The sequence below is a fragment of the Drosophila montana genome, unplaced genomic scaffold, assembly GCF_035044405.1.
Source record: "Drosophila montana isolate Dmon_TW-CO22-7 unplaced genomic scaffold, ASM3504440v1 contig_3218_1, whole genome shotgun sequence".
NCBI lineage: Eukaryota > Metazoa > Arthropoda > Insecta > Diptera > Drosophilidae > Drosophila > Drosophila montana.
The window spans coordinates 428,748-451,782 of record NW_026998098.1 but is presented as its reverse complement, the minus strand read 5'-3'; the positions used below and the strand labels follow the sequence as shown (position 1 = coordinate 451,782).

The following is a 23,035-nucleotide window of genomic DNA, read 5'->3' as shown; positions in this document are numbered from 1 at the left end:
GACACGCACTCAGCTTATGGAGCAATTGGTTGGTACACACACTTGGTTTGTCACAGCGCCGGCTTGTATCTTGGTCTTGGGCAGACTACCGCGCTGGCCAACTATCTCGTATCTCTGGCTGTCGCCCCACACGAAATTACATAATTACCAACAATAAATTGTAATTACTGCCTTGAGATACATTTGCTCAGATAAACGGTTTTCCGTGTCTGTCGCCAGTGTGTTTGCACTTGGTTTCGTTGGTTTTTTCTTGCTCGTTTCGCTTTTGTTGCTGCTCATTTTCATTTTTGTTTTTATTCTTTGTTGTTGTTGTAAGCTGGCACGACATTGACTTTGGCCCGCCGCTCGCATAAATTACGCTGAGCAATTACAACAAACCATCCAAAATGTAAACAAACTTGGGGAATACGCACAATTTGTGCGCCCAGAGGCGACATTACTCGTGGCTGACAGCGGAGAGGGAATGGGTGGCTGGGTGGAAGGGGGCAGCGGTTGGCGGCGCATTGAAAAACAGCACACAAAACGTTTTTAAGTTTACAAAGTGCGTGCATAAATTTTTGAAGCCCTAGGTAATTTATACCGATTTGTGCTAGGCCAGCAGCGTATTCGCTGCCCGACTAGAATATGAGGTTTTTTGTTCATAGATCGGAAGGTTTGCGGTTTTTGTGGTATACATTTTTGCAAATATTCTATCAAAATTACTGGCAGAAAAGTTACTTAAAAAAGTTCACAGCCTGTATTTGAAATGCTTGATTACAATTTTTACTGATACATTTAAAAACCGTTTTGGAAAATCCTTTCAATATATTACATTTTCAAAAAACTGTAGACTAAATGACCCGCTTCTCAAAGAAATGCTGTCTGAATTTGCATACAGAATAAATGACTTTATACATGAATAACTTTCAGTTGGCCTTGAAAATGCAATCGACTTTCTTTGTGTGCTCATTTCTGGCTAACCTCAATGCGTCGGCATCGTGACATTTGGCCACTTGAATTGAATATCAAATCGCATCCATATGATAAACTGGCAAGGCTACGATCTAAACAGCCATATCAGACAAGCAATTCCCCAATCAGTGCAAAATACTGTGACAAATTGACCTGTTCCACAAAATTGCAGGCAAAATTAAATAATAATTGAGGCAAAATGCATTGGATTGCAAACAAAAACACATAAATACGCCCACATTCTCTATATTTCACTCATCTGCTCTATTTCTCACTTGTTATTATTGAAATAAAATGCAATTTCAATAAATAAACAAATTGGGTCAATGTATATCAAATGGGGGAGTAGCAGTTAGTGACTTAATGACATCATCAGAGGCGAATCTGAAATTGTTAACGTCTGTTGCCAACTGCAGCTAGTATTTAAATTTGATTAGATACGCTTTCAAGTTGAACCATCCGCTGGTCCGGAGCTGTTTAAGTTGTCCTAAGCGACTGCAGCTCATTAAGGTCAGAGCACCGGGTCGCTCTCATTCATTATGGCCATCTAATCTTGCTGACAAGCCAAAAAAAAATCAGTCAGTCAGTCGGTCGGTCGGTTGCTTCGAAAAGCCTTTTTGGCGCATTATGCAAAAATGTTGTCAATTTTATAAAATGTTGCTGGCTAACTAGTCCGGTCTTTTGAAAGCTGCATATTTAACTTATAACGCATTTACAACACAAAACGATTTGCATATTTAATAAGCAGCCAGCCACGCTCACGCACAAAATCGAAGAAAAGCCATGAAAAGCCAAATTTTTTTATATTTAAATTAAATAATATCAATGTGAAATAAATGCGCATAACGTTTAGCGTAATTATCTAATGGAAATGCATACGTTTATATATTACTACTAATATATATAGTCAATGATTATATATACAGCTTTGTATGGGAAGCGTGTTTCAATTGATAATCGCACGACGCCCAAAACAAAAACACTTTTTATATTTTTTTTTTAAATTATTTAAAGGTTAATTAGGGGCTGATGCGCATTGAGCGGTGTTCGAGGAAACAACAGATAACGAGTTGCTTGAAATGAATATTATAAATGAATATTTTCAGACTAATGCTCAATTTTGCATGTTCCCATAAGCAAATGTTTTTTTCAGACAAAAAAAAATGGTTATTGATTTGTTAAAGCAACAGGTTTCACAAGTTCGCACATTTGTCTACAATTTGCAGCTTGTGATAATCATTTATGTTAAGTATTTATTAATAAAAATATAGTATATTTTTGAACATTAATGTTCTGGCTGAACAACATTTTTTAAAAAATATCTAAAAACAAAAAATGTGTATAAATTTGTATGAAATGTCCCTCATTAGCGATTGTTTCACAAATGGTTCATTTCCTATGCCAATTTATTCTCTAATCCGTATAAATGCAAATCATCGCGATTGCATTAGCTTTAATGTTCGGCTGGGATAGCTTTAAGCCCAGCGCATTAAGCATTTAAGCCCAGCCACGCCCACTGACGTATTTATAGCGCTTGTACATATTTCCCCTTTATTTTTTTTGTTTCCCCCCTTCCCTTTGCATATTCCCGTAAGCCCGTAAGTCAAATCGATGCGAGGCAACCACCGTTGCGGCTATTTATTTATTTATTATCACAATGAGCCAGCCCTATTCGGCATACTCCGGCCGAGCTGTGGCCCTTTCCTATTCTCCTAGAGCTCCTCCGGTCATTTTCTTGCCTCATTTAATTTCGCTGCCAGACCACACACATCGCCTCCTAGCTGGGATTTTGCTGTTTTTGCTGCCACTATTAGTTGTTCAATTTAAGTCTGTTTTTTTTTTCTTTCTCTGCTGCTGCTGCTGCTGCTGCCCAGTCCTGGACGCTCCATTATGCGCGTCCATTATGCCTCTGCTTGCCTTGATAATGTTCCACGTAGTAGACCCGAGACGCCCTGGTCTTATGGCATTGTCAGCTTTTGCCGGCCGACTGCCTTTTTGTCATTTCAGTTTTGTTGATTTTGCAAAAAATATAAGCGAAAAAAAAATATTTACCACCTCCCCAACTTGAGGGGCTGCCTAGTTTCGTAGTCAAACGCCGCCCGACTCTGACGTTGGGCCAATGTAAATAATTTATTTATGATCTTGTTTGTTTACTTCTTTGCGAGGCTTCTCCCTGCTCATCTGTGTGCTTCGCCTTGTTTGTCTAGTGCTTAGAAGGTGCCGGTTTTTGGCTTCCCAAAGCTCTTATGTCGAATTGCTCCTTTTCTAGCTAGAAGACCCCCCCCCCCCCCCCCCCATCCCTTCCATACAGCCTAGACCTGAAACGTGTGGCATTCACATTCACTTTATAAATAAGAAATCAATTGATTTTGTGCAGGCGTAAGTTAAGAACTGTTGCCTTTGACAATATTTACAGCCCTTAAGGCGATTAACAGCGATTCCATTTCAGTCCTCATGTAAATATCTTCATTTTAAATGAAATTGAGGCACATTCACATCCTCTTGTATCAACAGCAAAATGGCATAAATATTATTTCAGATCCCTTGGGAACAAAATTTGTCTGATTTTTATTTAAGATGGAAAGATGGAAAAAAAAATTTTTTGCTTGTAGGATATTAATTTTGCTCTCATATTTCCCATTGGCTTTCGCTGCCATCTTTTGACTTTTATAATGTTTGTTTTTCTTCTGCCCGGTTAAGGTTTATGTTTCTGTTTGTTTGGATTCTTGCAAAAACGCTACACATTTGGCTTTAAAAGCCGCAAGAAAACAGTACTTTGAGTAAAGGAAGTGATATAATTCCCAATCATGTGCTATTAAGAATTCATAATATAGCCTTGCTTGACTTTAAAGTGAATATTCAATATTTGATAAATTAATGTCATTTATTAAAGCCCGTGCTAGCCTGTGCCCAAGTCTGAATTGCCTTTACATATATTCGTATTTATATATTAATACATATGTAAATAGATACTTACCCAAAAATTAACAATCATACGCATTGCTTGTCATCTACTAGTTAAAGGGAGACAGTCCTTTTTTCACTGAAACAAAAAGAGGAAGATTACCGGTTAGATTGAGGCCAGGAGAGAGAACAGAATATATACATAAATATACACACGCCTACATACCTACACACACAAATTAAATATATCGATCAGATACTAAACAGAGAAACCACTTATATTCAAAGCCTGTAATCCTTACTTGAATTCATGAGAATCGCATAGTAGGGCAATATTAAAGAATAAGTTATCTTAATTTAATTTCAGCGGGAAGTAAACTTAGTCAATGTTTGGTATTACAGAACATGCATACTTACATACATACATAGACAAATACATGAACACATATATACATACACACATACATGCTTACATACATATACATACATAAATATACAAATACAACATCAAAGTCAAATAGATTACCACTCACAACACTTATAATAAAAGCATGAAAACCTGCCTTACTTGAATTCATGAGAATCGCATAGAAGGCAGTTTTTAATATATTTATAATTTTCAGCTCAGCTTAATAAATACGTAAAGTTAACTTAGTCTATGATTGTTATATATATGAATATACATACATACATTCATACATACACACAATCATACACACAAAAGTATTACACCAGCTATATATCTATATTTATAAACATATATCCTACTTTATTCTTGCTTCCCTTAGACATGCCAAAATTTTATTTATGAAGAGTTGTAAGTCAAGTCAAGGAAAATTTAAGAGCCACATATATTTATGCAATAGAATTATAAATTTAAATAATAAACCCATTAGGTGGGGCTAGATCTGGAAATTTGCTTCGTAAAACGTAAAATTTGTCATGATTAGAAACAGTTTCTATCTGAAAATGACCGCAACTTCCAAAACAAACTGATGCAATCAATAGCCCAACCATCTCGTTGGTCCCGTGGTGTGAACTGCCTTCAACTTTGCCCACTTTTTTGCATATCTTTAAGGTTAGATCAGAGTCGAAAAAAAAACTCTTAAGTGTGTGCACACTGATGAATCATTGGGCGATTATATGGGCTGACCACGGTGCGGGGCAATTATGCAATTTTCTACAGACCAAAAACACTTGTCGCAGTTTAATGTGCATTTACCAAACAGCGTATCTGATGATTCACACGGCTCAGGTATATTTATATTTGTATCAAATTGTGCGATGCCATAGGCAGGTGGCAGCTGACTCAACGTATCTGCAGTTGCACAAGCATAACATGCAGATACAGATACTGGCTGAGCACGATAGGCGAATCATTTGAAACAATAAAATCTGGCTTGGACTGGCTCTTTGTCTCGGCTTACAGGCGTTCATATCAGATGAAATAAACACACATGCACACAGACACACAAACACACATGCGGCATAGAGAAATTGCAGATGGAGACCGCACATGACTTAGAAGAAAGCCGGAGGGGCAACTAGACATCAAACGGCACTGAGAAGTGCCGCCAAACTCGACACTACGTAGCTGTAGTTACAGTACGTCTCGTCTGTATCGTCGGCAGCTAACTGTAATTGTATCTAACAGCTTTAGCTGACAGGCCCGGCCAAGAGGCGACAGCCTGGCAACGCGTCGCTCTGGAACTTGTCTTACTTTTTATGGCCAAAAGCAGCAGCAGCCACAGCAACAAGAACAACATCAGTTGGAACGCGTGCGGCTCCAGAGGAGGCGTCGCATCGTTTGGAACTGGTGGCCACCCAAAAATGGTCAGCAAAGCGCCACCAAATTGACTGCCGGCCCCGCAATGGATGCGACCAACTCGCAGATACTTTTCTACACAGTTGGCTCTGCTCCGCTATAGCCATTGAATTATTGTTTGAAATCAAAAACTAACCATTATTTACCAGCAGAGGAGTGCCAAACAAAAGCCAGCTCCAAATAGCAAAAAACAATGTAAGGCCAATGCGAGATGTGCTCCAAAAGAAGAAACTCTGGATGGAGAAAATATTTTAATATACGATTTCCTTTAATTTTAAATACTTCGTAGTCTTCTGTTTCTGCTTGATTTGAACCGGCAACTTCACGCTTATTAGTTCGACGCTCAGCCCCCTAGGCCATAAAACAAGCTTTGCGTTCGTCTAAATCAGTGCACTTCCGAAACTTATCGAACAACCGGCGGCAACTGCAAGCGGTGGCCCATGAAAGTTGTATTGAAAGGCGGGCGCGACAGAAACAGAGACTCAGCGACAGATACAGAGTCAGAGAGACAGTCAAGACAGCCAAGACAGCCACGACAACAACGACAACAACTTGGCGAGGGACCGCGCCACAATTGACTGGCAAACTGGAGCTGTACATCCTGGACACTGGCAGGAACTGCACCGCATTCCCCGCGCATCAGATCTACCTTTTACTTATTGCCAGGGCAAATAATAACTTATGTGTGGTGTCCGGCCAAAAAAGCCGTAAGCGCTAAGGGAAATATTTTCAGTGTGTGCTTTTCCTGCCATACTGCTCCAGTATTTGTACTTTAGTAGTAGTTGTGTCTGCTGTATGCTGGCCAATGTAAATAAAAAAGTCTAGCTATTGTTGTTGTTATTATTATATCCGTAGCTGCTGTCTTTTTGTGTGTGTTGGCCTTAACTTGGTTTTCTCCACAGCTCGAACGATGTATCTCAGTATTTTTGCAATATTTCAACATGCCGGCGCGTATCTGTTGGATGCCTGTCTGTGGGTTTTTGCCATGCCGTGCCATGCCGTGCCGTGTCCGTTATTGAACTATTGTGCAGCGCACGTAATTTAAGCCAGCCCCGCCCCACAATCCTGCCCAGCAACATATATCTATTCCCCTGCTGTTTGTGGATTCGTTGTGGATTTTTGCAAAAACTTTCGTCGTCAGGCGCATGGCCAGTTTGCGTTCTCAATTTGCGGCCCAAGTTGAAAATTTGTTTATGAAAGGGAATTTTCTATGAAAGTAACTGAAGCTCGGGCCCAAAGTTCAGCCAACAGTTAAGTGCAAATTATTAGACGAAAATTAGTAGAGCGAGCCAAAAAGCACATACTAAACAAAATACAAAATAAATAAACATAAAAATACTCGTGAACAGCTTTTTTGTGGTCAGTTCGCTTGCATTTGCTAATGGAAATCGTTGTAAGCTCGCAAAAGTTTTGCGTACATTTTTTGGTGTATGTTGCGGATATACAACTGACAGACGTGGTATGCAAAAGTTGTTTTTATTGTTTTGGCATTGCACAAAATTAATTTCGAGAGCGAGCAGGCAGCAAGAGTGTGCAACAATTTTAAGCTTTAAAATATAAAATCAAAATAGAAAACATGACATTGATAGTTTGAAAATTCTGGCCAAATGATACTGGGAGGAAGGGATTAATAAAACTAAAACAAAAATATTTTTGTGATTTTCAATAGGGTGTATTTCCAATTAGAAATGAGTTCAATCTAGATTCCATCGTACTTGTGCTCCACTTTCAGTTAAAGCATTATTTGAAATTGGATCGTCTCCTGCATTGGCATTATAAATACAAAAACCAACACAGAAATTCTTGCATGCCCGTAAACACCAAGGCAAATACACACGGAACCCAAAAAGCAATTAAAGATTAAAGTCTCACCACAACGACAACAACAACATCACAGATACGAAGCTAGTATACACTAGATAACTGGCTAGGACACAAACTGCGGGGGAGAGGGGGGCACTAAAATGGATGACCAACACGTGCTAAGCTCATTAGATGCTTTGATTTCTCAAGTCTCAACCGGGCAATGGCCAAAGTTTTGTGAGCGCCACATAAAACCAGCCAAGAGACATAAATTCTGGCAACAAACTAATAACCAATAAAATTTCTTAAGCCGTCTAAGCTCATAAATGCTATTTTAAAATACAGACAACAAATCTAGGAGCGGGACCAAAGGGCAAAAGTTCGACTTGCCCACATATATATGTACATACATACATATTCATGTATATATGTGGATTGTATTAAAGTGGCCCAGGAAACCATTCAAGTTGAAAAGCCCTCTTAATAAGCATTGGCCCGGGGTCTGCAGCTGGGTTCTTAGCTTGCAGTGCCAACAAGTGGCCGAGTTTGACTGGTGCGAGGAGGGGAGGGGGGGGGGGGGGGGTGCTACTGCAGCAGGGAATTAGTGAGAGAAGCCTCTTCAGCTGATGTTTGAGTGAATGGAGTCCAAAGATGAGCAACAGACGTCAGGCCCAGTCAGGCAATGATTGGCAGTCCCAGACCCCTAACCAAAGACCGGCTGTAAAATAGAGCAATGCCAGCAACAACTGCACCAACTACAGCAACAACAACAATAACAACAATAACAAGAGCAAGAGCAAAAGTTGCTCTGTCAGTTACTCTGACTTGCGGTCGCTTAGCTGTGCTGACATAAGAGAGGGCTGCTTTAATACTTCGAGATTGACGTCAAGGTTCAGTTTGAGTTCTTAAGTATTTATTCATTTAATTATTGTTCTATTAAATGCCGACATGCAGCTAGTATGTAAAAATAATCTAGATTAAATAAGCAACTTTCATCTTATCATAAATTTTAAGGCGCAGTTAAGCGACTTGCGAATGTATGGAATAATATAATTATGTCTACATTATATTAAGTTTAGATCTTGGGACTTTTATTATCTAATCTTTGAACGAATGTTGGGTTTTGTATGTTAAATAATGCTAGACGTCACCGTAGATTAAGTTATATAAGTATCTATTCATATAAGTTGAATTTAAGTTGTTCTTTTAATAAAAGCAAAGTACTGAGACAATTTTCGAGAATAGCCGAAAGATCCATATAAATAGTACTTTTAACTAAAGAAAAATAAAGCCTGAGTCCTAGAGATGCCTAAATCCAAAAATTGTATATATTATATAGACTTTTAATTAATATTCTATACAATTATAATATTTATTTAAATCGAATTATAAACTATTATTATATTAATTTTAATGAAATTTTCTGCCAATACTTAGCAGCTCGTTTAACAGCCTTTTACCAACTCATATATAAGCATATCCTTCATGTTCACATAACTCCCCATATTATTCAATTTTTTGGCAAATGTATCTATCCTTTACATTTGGATTTATTTTCTAGCTGTCAAAAGCTGTTGTCTCTATGGTCACAAGACACAATGTACTCATTGTTCAACTAATCGCCCCTTTTTGGTTTCTCCTACAAGTTGCTTGAACTACCCCCGTTTGAATGTTGCCTCACGGCAACTGGCAGGCAACTGGCAACTGCAACGCTGTTGAACTTTTAATTTGATGAATGATATACATTTGTCTCGAGTGCAGGCCGGCAAGCGGTTGGCCACAGATTGCCACGTAGCCACAGCCCTGTCCATAGCCGCAACCACATTCAGACATACACACACACACACACACGCAAAGAGTTGAGTAATTGTGGTGGATCGCAGCTGAGCGAAGATCTGCACCGCTGCTGGCATATTTACAAAAAACATAAACACAGACACAGAGTCAGAGTCAGATTGAAGCCGAGAAGTGAGGGAATCGCCGCTGCCCCTTTAGCCCCTCGAGAGGATGACACATGCGTTGTTATGTGTGCTGAGAGATCTGTGAAGATCTCGGCCTGCCTGCCCGTGGTATATAATTTTGCTTAACTGCAATTATGAGATGTTGCGGCTGATCTTGAATTTGCTGAGGCAGAAACCTGCACAGCCGCCACCGGAAGCTTTGTCTTGGTCTCTTTTTTCTTCTGTCAGCTTTAGCTTGGAAACTTGTTCTTACGGTTATCTGTTGGTTTTCCAAGTGCCTCGAGTGGAGCGCGTCTGCGCTGTCTCAGAGTCTGGCATGCCAACATACAACATCCTTAATTATGACAATCAGCGGCTGCTTGATGTTCATTTCACTTGCCCCCCTTCGCGCTCCTCTCGGGATATGCCCGCTGCTGATCCAGATCGGTTGCAATGTTTATGTTGGTATGGGGCCATAACTCGATCGGCCGATCGTTGATCATGTGCAGGCCTCGGCCTGGTTAGGTCGCCTCTCGTCTGACTGAACTGGCACAGTTTGCCGTGAAACGCTTCGGAATGTTGTGCTGGGGGTTGATTCTACCAGCTAAAGGATCGTTATCTGATATATGCAGAACACATTGTAGCGTGAGAGCGCGAGCGATGGGAGACAAATTACTGAAGAGCCAACTGGGTGGCCAAAGCCAATCGTTAAGTTAAGCAATTGGAGCACATTAACAAAGCCTTAAATTTATTTTTGAAGTATATAAACAACTGCCTGGAAGGCAATTATAAATTAAACAAAGCTGTCGATCGAAAAGAAATACCATTTTTTATGGGTCAAGATTTCTACTGCAACAAATTAAGAACCTGAAGCAAATTAATTAAAGTGATTTAGGTATAAAGTGAATGAAAAGAATTAATCACAAACTAATCAGAGCTTCTGATCATTTTAGCTTAACTATTTTACAAATTTTTTATATATTTGTTGCTTAATATATAAAAAGTTGCAAGAGAAATTCAAATAGGGCAGTTTAACTTTGTACCAATAATCAAACTTCATTATTTATTAAAGAAAACGCTTTAAAAGGTTCACGTGTGCAGCACTCAAGCTAGCAAAAGTATCTAAATATTTTATCTTTAATTTATGAAAAAATATTAAGAAATGTAGATTATATTACAAAAAAATGGCAGACCTTTTTAGACAGAAAGAAGTATATTATCTTCAATGGGCTCGATTCTCTAGACTACCTAATCGATAATGCCTTCGAAATTAGTAAACATTTATTAATATTTCAATAACTTTTGAACTTAATTTAAAAAATAAATGGTAATATGCCATTGATTATGATAATTTGTTGTTATTAATGTCTTAATGATCATTAACTGCACAGATTGTTATCTAACAAGCCGAAAGACAATCTGATTTATGTAAATTTCTCTGTTAACTACAAATTTGTAAGATCACCAGCACATGCACAGAATTTACTTAACATCACTTTCGCTGAACCCAACCAAACCAAACCCCATTCACCACCCCAGACACACCCAAAAGAAAAGAGAGAAAAAAACCGCAGGGGACTAGCCGACAAAAGTCATGCGAATGCTGGAGCATTGATTGATTATAGGGCAGCCAGAGAGGGAAAAATAAAAACAATTAAAGGTTCAGCTTTCACCCGAAGGCAACACAAACTAATTACTTTCACTTGGCCAGAATGTCGAGCAGAGTTCAATCTTGCAAATAAGCGGCAGCAGCAGCAGCACTTACAAATCGAGCACGCAGCTATCTTCATTATTATCATCATCATCATCAGTCGGATGGGGGCCATAGGTTAATATGGCAATTAGCCAAGAGCTCCCAGTGTAGCCAAACACCAAGTGCGCAGTGAAAATAAGAAAGCCGTCCGAATGTTAACTGACAGTGGACGGGCAATTAACGAATCCCAGATATCAGAGGCGACTACCCAACCTCTATTGCTCATAACTTTCAAATGTGATTAAGGTCGACAAGCTGCCAGGCCGAAAGCAAAATACGTTGAAATATGTAATAAAATAGAAATAAATCGACAGGTTCTGAGCGCAATAATAAATAATTATGTTGTTTTATTGATGTGGGCCAAGACAACAAAATCAAAATGCGTTGGCCAAATCAGTTCTGGCCGGCACGGCTTCGGCACACAGACAAACAGCCCACGGCCAGAACGGATGCTGGACTATGGGCACACACAATCTCTGGCTACGTATTTCAACAGGTTCACGCCTCTATCGACAGCATTCAAAAATATAAGTAAAGAAAGCCAAAATCTGTGCAACAACACATTAAATGTAATTTTCAAGCTGAAAGAGGGGGCCGCAGCAGCAGCAGCGGCTTCCCAAGATCGCCAAACCAAAAGAAGCCGCCGCAAATCCAAAGGCGTTGTCAATAAAAATAAAAAGAGGAAAAAACAAAGAGAGATATGTTTAGTTATCCGAATATAAAATACCCTTTGCAAGGTTTATTTGCTTTTTTGGGCTTATTTTAAGCAACTGCTGACTGTAACAATCTTAATAAATATACCCCGTCAGGCGCACTTTTTGTGCACAGGGTATGGAACAGAACATAAATCGAACTCTCGGCCGCCGCTCGACTTGCAAGTGGTGCACATCAAATTTGAACAGTTTTTCAAGTGTTTATGACGTTTCATGGTGAGCTCTGAAAGGAAGGGTGGGACGAGTCCGGGCTTAACCGGGTGTAACTGAGGCAACTGAGGCAACTGTGTGGCTTTTTGGATTGGTGTGATTATCGTGAGTAAACTATCTCCCAGCTGGTCTGTGGGTCTCGGGTCTCTGGTAGTGCTGCATTAACAGCCGCTGCCGGTCATACATGTATGTATATATACATATGTTTATATTTTTTTCGTTTTATGAAGATGAAATTCTTTTTTATTCGAGATTTATACGCCGACGGCCCCCAACTCCCCTACTCCACACGGGGAGCTCTACAAGCTCTGCGCGGCTGGAGCTCCAATTACTTCACTCACTGTTGATTATTATGTTGTATGTTGTAGTTTTATGAGTTGTTGTTGCTGTTGTTGTTGTTGCAGCAGAGATTCCGCAAAATCAATGGAATGGTTGGCTGAATGTGAGTTTCGCTTTTGAGCGAGTGCGTGTCTGAAGTGTGTGGAAATGGGATAAATATTGTATGAAACATTGTTAAAGCGAATATGCCAGTCCCTTTGCTTAATCGCAATTGATTGTATTGCTCTTCTATTAATGGAACAAAAAGTGCTCAAGCATATTAAAAAACATTATCCAAGCACAACAAGAAAATCATAAATAATATTGCTAATGGATGGCGTATCCCAGACAGCATGTTAATACTAATATGGAAATATTCAGCTAATGGCTAAATACTCCAAATAAGAGCTATGTCTGTTTGTTATATATTCAAACTTTAACTCTATTTATTCAAAGCGAAGCAAATATTAAATAAAATTGTTTTCATTGTTTGTTTTTAACAAACACGGACCTCGAGCCAGCCAACAAATATTTTGAAATATGGAAAGGTCGCCAGAGCCATCAATAAATATTCTATAAATATATATAAACCTATCTGCATATACTGCTTAAAGCTTTAAAACATCTTTGATGGAAAGCTGAGTACAAAATTGTAAATATTTATCCTCTAATAAATAGACTAAGAAAATTATATATTAAGAGCATAATCTATGAGTAAACATAAATATATATTTTGATTTCTATTAACTTAAACCTTTTCAATATTATACATTTAGTTTTATTCCAATTAAGGCAGGAGTTAACACTGTTCTGTTATTTGACATATATCTAACTACGATCTAACATATGTTAACACACATAGAGATTTGCGGTCGCCTATTGATGCGATATAGTCCTTACTCTGAGTTATGAATCACATCAATTAAATATAAATTACATTATTATATATCATACACATACATACCAAAAACTTTACCCCAGTTAACTTAATTCTTCAACCAAGCATTCAAATCATTTCGCTTGTCCGCTTGTCATAAGCAACAACTTAAATCTTTTTACTTTTCCTCAAACCTTCATCTTTCAACACATTTGTTAGCCGAGGAAATCTCATATAATTTTCATAAAAAAATATCTATATTATATGTATATTATTTTCAGCGTAAGCCCGAGTCGCACCTGTTGCTACATTTTGGTCTGCCGCTGGGGCTAATGAGCCGGACTTGGGGGTCAGCAGAATGACACAATTTACATAGAATCCACATCAAATGGCAGGGTATCTGGCATATATCATTTTCAATAAGCCGCATCGCATTGCTGCGATATCTTCAGTGACAATCTGGCGGCGAGTTCTCACCGTGCGGCATAAATCACGAGCGGGGCCAACCGAAACCAGTTTCTGTTTCTGTTTTTGTTTCTGATCTAGCGCAAAAGATCTACGCGCATAAATTCAAATTAGATAAAAATAAACTTTTACCAGGCAGGTGATTTAGTACTTGAACCAAAATATAACAACAACCGCAACTCGACGCAGGTGTTTCGATGCCAACTCAAAAAAAAAAAAAAAAAAAAAAAAAATGTGGACAAAAAAAAAGAGAAACAAGTTTTCTAGATTTATTCTCAAGTCTTATTTTTGCCTACTTTACTTCGACTGCGACTTGACATATTTGCCTGCTAATTTCATGTTATTTATGCGGCCGTTGTGCATTTTTTGCTGTACGCCCCAAGTCCCCAAGCAAAGACAAACAATGGAGAGCTTAGAACTTGCTGCCGGGTGCTGGGTGGGGTCGTGAGTTCTCCGGCCTCAGCTGTGGGCCCCTGAGCTCGGCAACTTGAGCCTATTGTTTGTCTGACAAAATGACAATTACATGTTAAGAATTTCAACAAAAAATTATTAAAATAAATATTTGTACGCTAAACAAATTGCCTGTCGAGGCTCCGGTCCAAGCTGTGCATAATTTAATAAATGTGTGTCTGTGTGTTTGTCTGCGTGTGTGCTACACTTGAAAAAATAAAACCAAAAATAAAATTGATATTGATACAGCTGAAATGTGCTTTTGTTTCCACATAAAACTTGATTTTATAGTCTAAACAAGAATCAAGCGTGTAATGTGAGGTTCATTGTCAAGATTCCAAAGACGAACACGTTCTCCAGCTAACAAAGTCCGAAGATCGGAACAACTTCTGCAGTAGCCCCTTAACGCAGACAAGCTGCTGCGGTTGCCAGATTCCTGTCTGACCCCAGAGAGGCGCCCCCAAAGATTACACCCCTGCGACCTGCCTCCGAGGTGAATCATGTACCTTACCCTACAGTATTAGGTCCTCAATCCCTTTCATTGTAAATGTCTCATCCTTGTAAATACTCCTAAAGGTAGAAACTATACAACATGGGTACTATAATCATATTTCAGTCATTCTTTCTTGGTAGAGAATAAATCAGGTACTGAAGGGCGCCAGTCAAATTTCAAATATTGACCAAAAAAATTAACTTCTATTAATCTAGCATGTGCAATTATTCTAAAAGATAAAAAGTATATATACAAAAATATACTAAAAACAATATCCTGATCCTAAAACTAAATACACAGTTGGAATAAATTGACAATTCAAATAAATTCACTAATGAAGTTCACAATAATACTGTGAATTAGTTATCGAGTACTATGAAAACACGAATAACAATTTGTTAAAAAAAAGAAGCCTAATTGATAGATACCCAATAAAACTCTGCCAAGCAGTTAAGACCAGAGCGTATCAACTTGAATGTATTGTCAGTTTTTCACAGGTGATTTATACCTTTTGCCAACCCCATTTTTGCCGCATCCCACGCCTCAAGCTGGCACCTTGAGCAAATAGTAAGTTAAACAAAAACACAACTGAATGGCGGCTCTTTATGCAACACAGCAGAGCAAAGCAGTTGTCGCAACTGCAGTCGCGAGTCGCATGTGAAAATTCACACTGCCATCGTGTGGCAAACAACAACAACAACAACAATTGAGAAAAGGCCTTGGGCCAGACCAGGGCGGGGCGGGTAATGGGAACGGGCATAGGAATTGGCTGGGTTGGCACTTCATTAAATAGACGCTGCGGCGCTTTTCCGAACCGTGCCACGCCCCCAACATTATCCACTGGGGCAACTGAACAGTCAAGCGGCTGCTTATTTTTCACACATGCTCGCCAGGAAAAACAACAACAACAACAACAACAGGGCAAGCAACAGAGCAAAAAGGAAAATAAAAAGAAAAGCAGACAACGAGGCAAAAATTTAAGCAACAATTTTTTTGTCCGCTTTTTTCTTTTTTAAGCGCTGTTGTTTATGATGACAATTTTTTTCGTTGACGACGTCGACATGTGGCCATAAAGTTGTCGGTAAATAACAAACAGGCGTCGACTCTGAGCGCTCAACGCGCCACACGCTACGCAGCAGGCTCTGGAGCGGGTAGGGGTAGGTCGGCGAGTGCCTCCCACAAGGGATGCCAGTAAAATGGCAAACAAAAAAAAAATGAATCAAGAGCCGTCAAATTTTGTTGTCATAGTCGTGTGCACGGCGGACGCTCGAGTTGAGTCCTGACTAAGCCGCAGCGGCATGCAAAAAGTATCTCAGGGATGGCAGGCAAAGTATCTCAGCGAGTCGCTGCGCTCGTAAGCATGTTAAATGCATTTCCTTTTTGGCTGCTAAATGTGCGCAGTTGTATTTCAACTCGATTTCGTAATATCTTTCAGCTGTTTCCCCAGACTTTTGCCTCAAATTATGCCCAATTGAGCGCAACATTTGCCGCATTATGCAAATTGTTTTCATATTTTTATGAATTTTAAAAAAATCGCTTATTTTGCTTTAATGTGTTTTTTTTTTTGGAAATAATGAGCGTGGCATTTGAATGTCTGAGCTCAGCTTAAAAAAACAATGATACTTTTTTTTATTCAGTCTTTGTCTTAAATTATATTTGTACTTAGCTGTTGGAACCTGTTTTATTGTCATAAGCCAAAAAAATTTAATGGGCGACCTTGAAATGTTTCTAATGTGTGACTATAATTAAGGATTAGTCACAGCTTGGCTTGGAATTCATTTAAATATTGTTCTTGGCTAAGTTTAAATTTGCTATGAAATAATTGTCTTGCCTTGAGATGGCTTTTGCGTTTTTTAGAATTGCAATTTTATATATTTTATGATTTATTTATTTTACATATGATATGCAAATGCTATTCTTAGGAAAGACATAAATGTTATAATAAGAGAAAATATTTGAGCTAAAAAATCAATAACTGAAATAAGCTCTACTCCATTAATTATATTAAATTAATTTGTGCAAATGTATGTAACAGACAGAAGGCTGCAACTTTGAGCCCATAAAGTGTATATATGCTTGATAGCCGAGTCGATCTAGCCATGTCCTAGCCTAGTCTGTGCCTATGAACGCGTCGATCTCAGAATCTTTAAGAGCTAGAGACTTAAAATTTTCCTCCTAGTGTCCGAGCAGTACAATTTTCTTTCTGATAACTTGCCCCGTTTCCAAGCAATCGATAAATATCGTTATTGAAATTCTGTTTTCTAAGCAAATTTCTTAGGTTTTGATGGCTAGAGTCACCAAATTTGAGATGTAGCTTCTAGAATATTATCAGATTAAGTATCTTTATGGCTACCGCCCCGGGTATACCTTAGTTGGGCCCTCCCGACTAGAGCACTCTTACTTGTTTTCGGTGGTAAATATCAGAAATATTTTCAGGCCTATAATAAAACACTCGCATAAAGCTAGCTTCTAGTGGATCCAATTATTTTATGGCACTTACCCATAAACTTTCTGAAGCTCTCAAACATGTGTATCCACTCGTCGTCACTAATCCACACACAATTTGGGCTGCATATAATCTGTAATGAAGAGCAAACATATAAATTTAATATGCTGTCCCATAAATTTTCCGCTGCACTTAAAAAACTGAGACGAAATCTTTCAAGTCGAATACAAATAAGTGTTCGAAAAATATCTAAAAATATTTCCAATTAAATTCAGTCTGTCGAAGTGGAAGCGAAACCATTTAAGAAAATAAGTTGCTACCGAAAAACGGAAAATGTTTTGTCATCTGTTACGATTTAAACCAAGCAAAAGGATTGACAACGAAATTTAATACGCAGCGAAAACTTAAACTAAGTGAAAATTAATAGCTGACTCTCCACCAAAAGAGGAAGATGTAGAAAAATAAAAAAAATAAAACTTTCACTTGAAATTTGTTGAAACAAGAAACTTGAAGTGACTTTTTGAACTGTGAACCGAAACAGCAAGATGAGCGGAGTTGAGTTAGGATGAGCTCTGAGTCGAGGCATCATAAATATAAATAATACACATATTTCGAAGTGTGTCTCCCTGTAACTGACACGCTGATGGTTCATTGCAGGGGCAGAGGCTGGGGCAGGGGCAGGGGCAGGGGCATGGACTGGGAGCTGCCGCCTGCATGCCACAGCAATTTGTGTGTGGCAGCCTCTACATAGCGACAACATTTTGACACACTTAAGTGTTAGACAGCCGACTCGACAGAGCTCCGACAGCCTGCATCATCATCATAGCATCATCATCATCTTCATGATCATAGTACAAGTTGTCAGAGGGTCGCGGCGATAAATTTGGAAATTATGAACATAATTCTTCATTAGGCCACGCATCCGATAATGGAACTGAAGAGGCGTCCAAACGTAACGAAACGAGAGTGAAAGAGCAGAAGCGACTCCCCCAAATCTCCCATAAAGCTATCCACAAAAACTGCCCACACTCGCTTTCGTTTGTTGCTGTTGTTGTTGCCGTTGTTGTTGTTGTTGTGGGAAGCCTAACGCCTGGTGATAAATTGGCGATATTACGCATTCGGCTTGGGGATTATTTTCATTTTTGCACGTGGGCGTCACCGAAAGTCCCGCCCAAGTCCCAGCATTTCAAGAATGCCACAAAACGCACACGCAGCGCAATAGATAACCGGACTGGGAGATGGACCCATTGATAGAGCGGCGATTGTATGGTATTTAAATTGAAATAACGTGATTTTTGTGGTCCGCTGGTCACAGCTCCGCCGCATGTCAGAAGTCGAACGGTTGCGGAGGGGGGCGCGCGGAAGAGCAATGCCAGTGGCATAGATTTTACCAAACTATTCCGACTATTGTTTTGCGGTTTTGCGCAGATTTTGTTTGGCTTAGGTTTACTTTTTTTTTTTTGGGTTACTTTTTACAGGCTTAAATGAATCGGAACGCACTTTTCACTCGCTTTTTGGGGGTCGTTATGAGTGGGTGGGTGCGGCTTTTGTTCGGCCTTGTGTGCATAGCTTTCCAGCGAGTTATGACCTGCGGGGCCGGGGTGACATTGGCAATTGGCCAATTTTTGGCGGAGAAATGTTTACAAAAATTTAAAAATCAATAAAATATTGAAGGTGTGTGCCTAAAAACAGTTTAATTAAATTGTTTGTAAATTGAAAATAAAAAAAAAAATTATTTCAGTCTCTCCCCGACGGGGAATTGAACCCCGGTCTCCCGCGTGACAGGCGGGGATACTAACCACTATACTATCGAGGACGTTGAACGTTCTCTGTCTAACACTCAATAAGAAACGTCATGAGCAGCAGTTACGAAAAGAACAAATACCAATGTATTAGCAAAGCAATCACAACGTCAAGGGAAGTGTCAGCAGCAGGTACGAAAGCTCATGTCTGTGAGCCGTTTACCGTTTATTAATCACACACAAATACTAACAAGTTGGGCGTATGTATTTATGCAAATATAAATAGCCAGAACGGCGAATAAAGCTTTTGCGTAAGTTTTGCCATTTGCTTTTATGTGTGTGCGTAGCATCGAATTATTTATGCGCTATTCTTTTTATTCTGTTTATTATGCGATGTCATTGCTGATTTTATGCTTATGAGTGGTTCGGCTTTTGGTATTTCGATAGCGGCAAAGCTCAAAGCAAGGGAATTTCTTTTTAATGTGACGTCACGATTGTTGTGGTTCATTGAGTTAAGCTGTCAAATATGTAGCTGGATAAATATAATAATGTTAACTTCCGATTTGATGAGGAAAGAGAATGTATTAAGGAAACTCTTTATTGTTTTTTCTTCTATTTAAAATGTTTTTTTATTTACCGCATTTAGCCTGCTTTCATAAGGCAATGAAAACTATGTGCATATAAATGTATGTTTGTGTATTTGTGTTTTTTGAGCATGTAAATGCCCATACATAAAAATCGATATACGGACCACAGAGTAATATTACTTACTTAAATATAAATGCATTTTTGGCCCTGTATGCACTTTGATGAATTTCTGCAAACAACTGAGTCGGCACTTATATTTATGTAGCACGTAGGATTTAAATGCACAAATGTATGCACCTTCTCCTTTGTTCCACTTTGGCAACACTCAAAAGCTGTCAACACGTCAACTTTGTTGATAACATCTCTTTAGAGACCTATTACAGAAACTATCAAACAACTGGCAACAACAAAGTGCCGCAGTCCCAAAACGATTTCTAAACCATTCAGTCATAATGCATAAAGCATAAAGCAAAAATAAAAAAAAAAAAAAGCTCGCCTCTCGGTGCTCCACATGTGACGTCGACGTCGACTGCGTTGAGTATCTCACAGTCCAATTCACTCAGTACGACTGCGAGCGCGAGAGCGAGAGCGAGCGAGGTGGGAACAGCGGCACGCGGCGACCACAGAAACCGCAAGGTGCGTTTCTGCTGTTTGCTGTTATTATTATTCGTGTTATTGTTGTTGCAAAACAACCGGCAAAAGGATGAATGAAAAAAATATGAACGCAAAAAAAAAATAGGAGAAACAATTACACAAACAATTCGATTGCAGTCGACGCTGCTGTCGCCGCCGGCAGCATGTACGCCACTCAACTGACACTCAACTGGCAGCGGCAGCGGCAGCGGCAGCGGCAGCGGCAGCAGCAGCGACAGCTCTCCTTCTCGTGCGCTCCCACTCCCTTTTTGTGTGCAATCATGCAAATAAAACATTTTTTATATGCACGCCTTTGTGTGTGTGCGTGCAAAATTTTAACCCAAATATTTTGTAGACATGCAATATTTATGCTACAGCAACAAGAGCAACAAAACTGCAAACAGGCGCAATTACAACAATAACAATAACAGTCAGCAGACAGGCGAGTGCAACAACAAAAATAACAGCAACGTTTTTGATGTAATGGACTTTTGCTATTTTGCAAATGGGTTGATTTTTTTCCACTTTTTTTTTCGCAACAGACAAACCTACCCCCGCCGCAGCTGAATGGGCCTTTGCTTTTGGGCAGCTGCAAATGTGCAAATGTCCCTTAATGCAGCTGTCCCTCAATATTCTCGGTCACACTCTTGCTCGCTCTCCCTCTCTCACAGTTTACAGTGTAAAGCTTGCGGTGTCTACACTCTACACGCTGCACTCTCCGCTCTCCGCTCGACGTGTTTAACGAACAATTTTCGCATGCATTTCTAATTTTCATAAACACATTAAAATGATAATTAAAAGGCATTTCAGTATTTCCTTTTTTTTTCGGTGTTGCTGCGAAATGTTGCCGCATTCGCTGCTGATGCTGCTGCTGCATTATTTATTTATTATGTATGCAAATGCATTTAATTGCATGGACAGCGCTGTCGTTGCTGGCAAGGAGTGGGGTGAGCTTTGGGGATGCCCAGCGCCAACGTCAAACAATTTGCATATTTTAGCATGTAATGAAATTTGTAATAATTCTGCAATTAATTGCGTGCGTGTCCTTGTTTATGGCCACTGCAAACCTACGTGCAACAGCAGGCAGGCAGCAGCACTAGCAGCAGCAGCAGTAACTGGAGCAGTTACAGTAACAGCCACACATCAACAGCAGTAGCAGTAGTCGCTGTGTCTGCCTGTGTGTGTGTGTGTTAGTATGTGGGCTGCCAACATGTGGGCACACATGAATTTCACAGTTGCGGCATTTACTTTTTCACTGCCGCTGCCGCTGCCACTGCTGCTGCTGCTGTTGCTGTTGCACAGTGTAAACACACCGCAGTTGCTTGCGGCATTTGACAAGCTGCGGATTTTGCATTAAAGTGAAAGCTTTTCATTATTATAATGTAACGGTAATGACTATATGACTACTGACATAACAATAAGCGATTGTGGGGCAATTTAATAATTATGCGCGACTATATGCATACCCTATAAAATCTATAGATGCATTTAAATACTTATCAGCATGCTTAATAGAAGTGCGTTACTTTTAAATTAATTAAATATTATTAAATTACAAAACGTTAAATTTTCATCTTAAACGGTTTTCCAGAACTAATTAAATTCGCAAGAAAACTTTAAATTTGGGTTAGAAGCGCAGCAGAATAGATGCTATTTTGTTATTAATATTGAGCCAAAAATATAGATATGCATACTTTTACATTAAAGTGTTAATTTTAAGCTTATCAATAGCTTGTTTATAAAATTGAAGCACTTTCAACAAACAAAACTTGGGGCGCATCGAGCTTGACCTCGTCTCCTGAAATTCACAATGGAAAATAAAGATATTTTCCATTTACCATTTCGCATTTCTATGAATATAGTTTATGTTGCAAGTTTATTGCAAAGTGCCATGTTTACTAGCACATTTCCAGATTAATATTTGCTTATATTAAGTAGCTGTTGCTATTATTATTGAGCCTTGGCTTTACTTGCGGCATGATGGGGCAGACAATGTTATTGCGACGTGCTGCATGTTTATTTTGAATTGTTTGGCATGTTTTCTTTTCATTTGCACCATCATCATCATTATTATTATTTTTTTTTTATCGGAAAACAATAAATAAAACAGTTTGTTTCACTAATTATATATAGTATATACATATATATATGTGCAGACAGGACCCTTAGTAAGCGCTATAACAGTAAAATTTTAGACTGCCAATTGAAGTCGCAAATTTCAGCTGGGAATTGCATTTATCTTGTTGTTGTATCTAACAGATATTTTGATTTTCATTTTGATGTCTGGGCGTTTGTTTTGATGTTTTTCAATTATGTAAGGACGGCATCAGTTGTTTTTCCTTTATACGACTTTTCGTTTTTCTTTCTTTTTCTCCCTTTTGCCATTTGCCCGCTTCATTGCATTGTCTGGACTCTGGACCCCAGGAGGAGAGACAATAGATTTCAAGGATGGTTTCTTTTTGCTTACTTACGCAATGCTGCCAGCTGTGCGCCCAACTTGCCTCTGTATCTGTTTTTTTTTATTGCTTGCAATAATCATTTTGGTATAAGAAGAAGAACAAACGTGGCATGGCCAAAAATCTAATAAAATTAGTGGAAATGGCTTTAAAACGCAATGTTTTTCAACAGTTTTTCCTCGCTCCGCTTCGTAATTATACGAATTGCTCTCGCTCTCTCTCTCGCTCTCTTTATCTCCCCCTCCTGCTCTATTTCTCCCGGTCTTTGATGATGTTTTTTTCATTAGTTTCGCGCCGCTTGAAGCGCTTCAAAAAAGCCTCGCAGCCATTATGAGACCCAACCATCAGTCAATTAGTTGCCGCAGTCCGAACCGTCCAAGTGAAACCCATCAAATAAAATATTGAAATTCTTTTTAAATATTATATTCGCAGTCGTGATGGCAAATTGTTGTTTTGAGTATCTGTGTG

The 23,035-nt window shown here is 39.0% G+C and overlaps 1 protein-coding gene and 1 non-coding gene across 2 annotated transcripts in view; both read right to left on the bottom strand.

The window, feature by feature from the left end:
• Positions 1-23,035, bottom strand: part of caps (capricious) — a 65,169-nt gene that overhangs the window by 22,406 nt on the left and 19,728 nt on the right. The window contains exons 3-4 of the mRNA XM_064689504.1: positions 17,203-17,281; positions 3,929-3,994 (exon numbers count right to left, since the gene is read on the bottom strand). The gene's annotated coding sequence lies outside the window, so the exon portion shown is untranslated. The remainder of the gene's footprint in view (positions 1-3,928; positions 3,995-17,202; positions 17,282-23,035) is intronic.
• Positions 18,893-18,964, bottom strand: TRNAD-GUC (transfer RNA aspartic acid (anticodon GUC)). Its single transcript has one exon. It is a non-coding gene; the product is annotated as a tRNA-Asp (tRNA).